Here is an 8,062-nt window from a genome sequence, read left to right as displayed (position 1 = left end):
CTTAAAACAACCAGAAGAGCCTACTTTGGGTATGTCCCTATACCCTGGGATCCTACTCAGCAATGAAAAGGAACGTATTTTTTATTTGACAGAGAGAGAGCGCACAAGCAGGGGGAGTGGCAGGCAGAGGGAGAAGGAGGCTCCTCGTGGAGCAGGAAGCCCGATGTGGGGCTCGATCCCAAGACCCCGGGATCATGACCTGAGCAGAAGGCAGACACTTAACTGAGCCACCCAGGCGCCCCGGAAAGGAACATACTACTGATAGAAGCAACAACTTGGATGAATCTCAAGAGCATTACGCTGAGTAAAAAGAAAGCCAAACTGAGAAGGTCACATATTATAAGATATTATTTATATAACATTTTCAAAATGATCAGGTATAAATATTAAGAATAAATTAGCGGCTGCCAGGGTCAGGGGTGGTGGGGAAAGGAGTGGTCGTGGCTACTTCCCTGAGGTAGCACAAGGGAAATGTGGTGGTGGTAGAAAGAATTCTGCATTTTGATGGTGGAGGTAGGAAGATGAATCTACACCTGTGATGAAATGTCAGAACTATATACACATGTTCTACCAACATTAATTTCTGGGTTTTGATATTGTACTAATAATTATGGAAGATGTGACCACTGGGAGAAACTGCATGGAAGATACACAGGACCTCTCTGTACTTACTATCTCTGAACCTTCTGCAAATCTGTAATTATTTCAAAACAAGAAGTTTTAAATGTTACACACCAGGCCCAGATCATGTTATAGGCAAGTTGTAATATTTTACTGTAAGTGTTCCAGAATAGAAAAATAAAACCTTTCTCTTCTCAGTTTAATGAAGTATTATGATATGAACATCCCACAAGAACAATACAGGAAGAGAAAGAAGCCCAGCTGCACACTTGAATACAGATGTTACTAATACATTAATAAGCAAAATTCAACAATCTCTGGAATCCAAGGGATGTACTGAAGTATGAAAGATCATTCAGAACCCTTCTGGTGGGGTATCTAATAATTGCATTGGAAACATCTTGATCAAAATCCAGAGAAGGACAAGTGACATTGGCAAGATGGCAGGCCTAGAAGCCAAGACCCTCACTCCTCCATGGAAACACCAAATGTAAAATAAAATGGACCAAAGTACTCCGTGAGAAGTCTAAAAGCAGCAGTATCATCCAGGTGAGTGCCCAACCAAGAAGAAGCTGACCTCAAGGCAGTAGGGAATCCCATGGTGTTTTTGCTTGCCTGTTACAGTATGGTTTCAAGGAAGCCAACCAATTCCGGACTCCTTCCTCGGGATGGAAGGAAAAGTGTGGAACTTGGCTTATGACGTTCAGACTGGCCTGGGGGCTGCCAGAGGGGCAGGGTTCTGTCTCTTCTGTCTCTCCTGGCTCAGAGTGCTGATGAGAAGGGTGGCCTAGCCTGGATGTCAGGTTGGAAGTTGCTGAAAGCATTTATGGGTACCCATGCAAGAGAGGGCTGTAGGGAGTCTGCAGACCAGCAAGCGGCTGGCTAGGAGCAAGATTATAGGCAGAAGAATGCAATACTGTATCTAAACTGCTGAGAAGCAGGGGTGAGGCTCCTAGGGAAAGGAAAATATATAAAAGAAGCTGGGTATACTGGGGATGTGAAATTAAGGCACACACACAGGCCCAGGGAAGACACAACCCTCCAAAAATATTTGGGAGAACCCTGAGCCTTTATATCAGGCTGATCTGTGAAGGTGTTCCCCCCACGCGGGGATAGTCTACAAAGACTGGGAGAGGTGGAGGTCTTTTCAAATGCCCAGTCTCAACAAAAGATGACAAGACATACAAAGAAAGAGGGAAGGAGGGCCCATTCAAAGGAGTACAGAAAACCTCCAGAAATGAACTCTCAAGACCCATAGGCCTCTCTCACGTACATGGCAGAGACTTTAAAACAACTGTCCTAAATATGCTCAATCTCCTGAAGGAGAAGGTGGGCAGACAACTAAATGAAATGAAGAAAATAACATAGGAGCAAAATGAGAATATCAACAAAGAGAAAGAAACTTTAATAACCAAATTCTGGAGGTGAAAAATCCAGTAATTGACTTTATGCTGACTGCAGGAGATTCGCTTTAGATCTGAGGACACATAAAGGTTGAAAGCCAAAGGATGGAAAGAGATCGTCTATACAAATAGTAACCAAAAGAGAGCAGGGGTGGCTATGCTGATAAGGGACAATTCAAATTTAAGAAAAAAAAAACCAAATCTATAAAGAACTCATCAAACTCAACACCCAAAGAACAATGAATCCAATCAAGAAATGGGCAGAAGACATGAACAGACATTTTTCCAAAGAAGACATCCAAATGGCCAACAGACACATGAAAAAGTGCTCAATATCACTCGGCATCAGGGAAATCCAAATCAAAACCTCAATGAGATACCACCTCATGCCAGTCAGAATGCCTAAATTAACAGGTCAGGAAACAACAGATGTTGGCGGGGATGCGGAGAAAGGGGAACCCTCCTACACTGTTGGTGGGAATGCAAGCTGTTGTAGCCACTCTGGAAAACAGTATGGAGGTTCCTCAAAAAGTTGAAAATAGAGCTACCATATGATCCAGCAATTGCACTACTGGGTATTTACCCCAAAGATACAAAAGTAGGGATCCGAAAGGGTACGTGCACCCCGATGTTTATAGCAGCAATGTCCACAATAGCCAAACTGTGGAAAGAGCCAAGATGTCCATCGACAGATGAATGGATAAAGAAGATGTGGTATATATATACAATGGAATATTATGCAGCCATCAAAAGGAATGAGATCTTGCCATTTGCAACGACGTGGATGGAACTGGAGGGTATTATGTTGAGTGAAATAAGTCAAACAGAGAAAGACATGTATCATATGATCTCACTGATATGAGGAATTCTTAATTGCAGGAAACAAACTGAGGGTTGCTGGAGTGGGGGGTGGGGTGGGAGGGATGGGGTGACTGGGTGATAGACACTGGGGAGGGTATGTGCTCTGGTAAGCGCTGTGAATTGTGCAAGACTGTTGAATCTCAGAACTGTACCTCTGAAACAAATAATGCAATATATGTTAAGGAAAAAAAAAGAAGAAGAAGGTAGCGGGAGGGGAAGAATGAAGCGGGGGAAATCGGAGGGGGAGACGAACCATGAGAGACGATGGACTCTGAAAAACAAACTGAGGGTTCTAGAGGGGAGGGGGGTGGGAGGATGGGTTAGCCTGGTGGTGGGTATTGAGGAGGGCACATTCTGCACGGAGCACTGGGTGTTATGCACAAACAATGAATCATGGAACACTTCATCTAAAACTAATGATGTAATGTATGGGGATTAACATAAGAATAAAAAAAAAAAGTACTAATCCAAACAAGGAAATAAGTATCAGTTTGGTGATGATGATGAAACAATCCGAATTAATATATAATTAACTTATTACAGAGGATCCAATTAGAGAAAATGTGGCACCAGCATATTCTGAATTATTTCAGATTATTCTGAAAAGCTTGTCTTTATTTTCAATAAACTATTTGTAAAATTAAAACTTCATTTTAAGATTTAAAAAAAAGAAAAAAAAACCGTTACAAGGGACAGGAAAGGACATTATGTAATGATAAAAGGGTCCATTCACCAAGAAGAACAATTATAAGTATATATGCACCAGACATCAGAGCTTCTAAATATCTGAAGCAAACATGGACAGAATTGAAGGGAGAAAAACATAGTTCTGCATTGAGGGCGCCTGGGTAGCTCAGTTGGTTAAGCATCTGCCTTTGGCTCAGGTCATGATCTCAGGGTCCTGGGATTGAGCACCACATCAGGCTCCCCACTCAGTGGGGAGTCTGCTTCTCCTTCTGCCCCTCTCCCCCAATCATGCTCTCTCTCTCTCTCAAATAAATAAAATTTTTTTTTTTAAAGATAGTTCCACATTGAGACCTTAAACCCTCCCAACCCACCCACCCACTTTCAACCATGGATAGAACAACCAGAAAGATGATCATTAAGGGAATAGACAATTTGAACACTACAGCTCAATTGGACCTAACAAACATACAGCACTCCACCCAACAACAGCAGGATATATATTTTTCTCAAGTGCACATAGAAATTCTCCAGAATACACCATATGCTACACCACAAAATAAGTCTTTTTTCAAAAGATTTTATTTATTCATTTGACAGAGAGAGCACAAGCAGGGGGAGCAGCAGAGGGAGAGGGAGAACAAGGCTCCCTGCTAAGCAGGGAGCCTGATGTGAGGCTTAATCCCAGGACCCTGAAATCATGACCTGAGCTGAAGGCAGATGCTTAACCAACTGAGCCACCCAGGCGCCCCCCAAAAATAAGTCTTAATAAATTTTTGAAAACTGAGATCACACAAACTATCTTTCCAATCACAAAAGAATGAAATTCCTAGAAACTTAGAAATCAATAGCAAGTGGAAAATTGGAAAATAAAAAATTGTGCAAAATTAAACAACACTCTTGACCAATGGGTCAAATAAATCACAAGGTAAATGAGCAAGTATCTTGAAAGTATGATGAAATGGGGGAAAAAAAAAACATGCCAAAACCATGGTATTTAGAGAAAGCAGTGCCAAGAAGGAAGTTTACATTCTTTTCCTATAAATACTTACATGAAAAAAGATCTCAGATCAACAACCTAACTTTACACCTTAATGAATTAAAAAAAGTGAACCCAAAACTAGCAGAAGGAAATCACAAAGATTCAGAGATAAATGAAATAGTGAATAAAGAGAAAATTAAGTTTTTTTTAAAAGATCAATAAAACTGAGAAAACTTAGCTAGAATGGCTAATTAAAAAAAAAAAAAAAAAGAGGATTCACCTAAAATCAGAAATGAAATAGAGGACATTGCAGCCAATTTTTACAAAAATAAAAAGGATTTTAGGAGTACTATGAACAACTGTATAACAAATTGGACAACCTAAATGAAATGGATAAATTCCTAGAAACCTCTAACTTGCCAGGACTGAATCATGAAGGAATAGAAATCTGAACAGCCCTGTAACTAGTGAGAGGATTGAAACAGTAACTAAAAACCTCCTCACAAAGGAAAAAAAACAAAAAAAACCCAAAAACCAGCCCAGGACCGGATGGCTTCACTAGTGGATTCTATCAAGCATTTAAAGAATGAAAAGCTATCCTCCTCAAACTCTTACAAAAAATTGAAGAGGGAACATGTCCAAATCTACTCTATGAGGCCAGCATTCCCTCTATACCAAAGCCAGAGAAAAACACTTCAAGAAACAAACTACAGACCAATATCCCTGAAGAATATAGATGCAAAATCCTAAAGAAAAGAAAAGAGTACTAACAAACAGAATTCAAGAGTGTATTAGAAGGATTATACACCACAACCAAGTGGGATTTATTCCTGAAATGCAAGGACGGGTCAACATAGGAAAATCATTTGATAGAATATAACACATTACCAGAATGAAAGACAAAAACCACATGCTTGTCTCAGTTGATGCAAAGAAAACATTTGAACAAAAATTCAATATCCTTTCATGATAAAAACACTCAAAAAACAGACTAGAAGGAAATTTCAACTAATAAAAGGCACACACGACAAGCCCACAGATAACATATCCAATGGTAAAAGACTGAAAGCTTTTACTCTGAGATCAGGGTAAGACAGGGATGTCTATATTGGCCTCTTCTATTAAATATAGTACTAGGAATGCTAGCCAGAACAATTAGGCAAGAAAAAAAAAGGCATCCAAATTGGAAAGGAAGACATTATCTCTGTTCTCGGACAAAATGAACATATAAATATATATAAAACCTATGTACCTGCAGAAAACCCTAAAGATTATACAGACATACACTCTATTACAACTAATAAATTTGGCAAAGTTGCAGAATACAAAATTCACACAAAAACTGGTTGCATTTCTATACACTAACCAAAGGAAATTAGGAGAATAAATTCCATTTACCATCTTATTAAAAGACATAAAATACTTGGGAATAAACTTAACCAAGGAGCTGCAAGACCTGTACACTGCAAACTATAAAACATCGCTGAAAGAAATTAAAGAAGATAGAAATAAATGGAAAAATATCCCACGTTAATAGATTGGAATACTTAGTGTCATTAGGATGTCAATACTACTCATTAGGATGTCAAAACTACTCATTAGGAGGTCAATACTTAAAGGAATCACCATCAAAATCCCAATAGCCCTTTTTTACAGAAATTTAAAAAAGCAATCGGGGCACCTGGGTGGCTCAGTCATTAAGTGTCTGCCTTTGGCTCAGGTCATGATCCCGGGGTCCTGGGATCGAGCCCCACATTGGGCTCCCTGCTCAGCAGGAAGCCTGCTTCCCCCTCTCCCACTCCCCCTGCTTGTGTTCCCTCTCTCGCTGTCTGTCTCTATGTCAAATCAATAAAATCTTTTTTAAAAATCCATCCTAAAAATCATATGGACTCTCAAGGGCCCCCAAATAGCCAAAGCAATCTTGAAAAAGAGCAAAGTTAGAGGTCTTCTACTTCCTGGTTTCAAACTTATAACAAAGCTACAGTAATCAAAGCAGTATGGTATTAACACAAAGGTATACAGACCAATGGAATAGAATAGAGAGCCCAGAAGGAAACTCTTGTGATTTTTGGCAAGAGTGTCAAGACCATTCAATGGACAAAGCACAATCTTTCCATCAAATAGTGGGGAGGCAGGGCAGGGGGCGGGTATGGGTGTCTACATCCAAAAGGATGAAGTTGGACCCTTCCTTTATACCCCATACAAACATTTGCTCAAAATGGATCAAATGCCTAAATATAAAAACTGAAACTATAAAGCCCTCAGAAAACAGGGGGAAAGTTTCACGACACTGAATTTGGCACCAAGGGCACAGTCATCTAAAGAAGACAGACAAATTGGACTTCATCAGAATTGAACACTTCTGTGCACAAAATGACACAATCAACAAAGTATAAAGGCAACTTATGGAATGGGAGGAAATATTTGCAAATTTTATCTGATGAGGGGTAAATATTCCGAATATATAGAGAACTCCTGCAAACTCACCACCAACAAAACAACTTCATTAAAAAATGGTCAAAGGAGGAGCATGTGACTCTTGATCTTGGGGTCATGAGTTTAAACCCCACATTGGAGATTACTAAAAATAAACTGAAAAATGTTAGGAAAAAATGGTCAAAGGACCCAAATAGACATTTCTCCAAAGAAGACATCCAGACAGCTGACAAGCATGTGCGAAGATGCTCAATATCACTCATCGTCAGGGAAATGTGAATCAAAACCACAATGACCTATCACCTCACACCCATTAGTATGGCTACTATATTAAAAAAAAAAAAAAGGAAATAAGTGTTAGCAAGGATGTGGAGAAATTGGAACCTTTGTGTACTCTTGGTGGACATGCCAAAAAAAAAAGATGCACCCACTCTGGAAAACATTATGATGGTTCCTCAAAAAATTAAACATAGAATCACATGATCTAGCAACTCCACTTCTGGGTATATACCCAAAGGAACTGAAAGTATGGACTCTAACAGATTTTGGTACCTCCATATTTGTAGCAGCTTTATTCACAATAGCTTAAAGGTACAAGCAACCCCAAAGTCCATCACAGATGAATGGATAAGCCAATGTGTGATACATACAATGCAACATTATCCTTAAAAAGGAAAGACATTCTGACACTTGTTACATATGGGCGAACCCTGAGGACATTATGCTAAATGAAGGAAGCCAGTCACAAAGAGACCAATACTGCATGAATCTACTTTTGGGAGGCACCTAGAGTAATCAAAATCATGGAGACAAAGTCTCCCACTGCTGGTGGAGGGGGGAAGGGGGGCCGTTGCTTAACGGGCACAGAGTTTCAGGTTTGCAGGATGAAAAAAAAAAAGTTCTGGAGGTGAATGGTGGCGATGGTCCCACAACACTATGAATGTCCTAAAGAGCGCTTTCCTGTGCACTTATATGTGGTAATTAAAATTTTTTAAGTTAAAGAACGTTTACGGAGCACCCACTCCATGCTAGGCATGGTGATACACCAATAAACACTGTACTTCTAAGTGAGGTA

Source organism: Neomonachus schauinslandi, chromosome 5 (genome assembly GCF_002201575.2).
Source record: "Neomonachus schauinslandi chromosome 5, ASM220157v2, whole genome shotgun sequence".
In the NCBI taxonomy this organism is placed as follows: domain Eukaryota; kingdom Metazoa; phylum Chordata; class Mammalia; order Carnivora; family Phocidae; genus Neomonachus; species Neomonachus schauinslandi.
Note: the sequence above shows the minus strand (reverse complement) of the source record.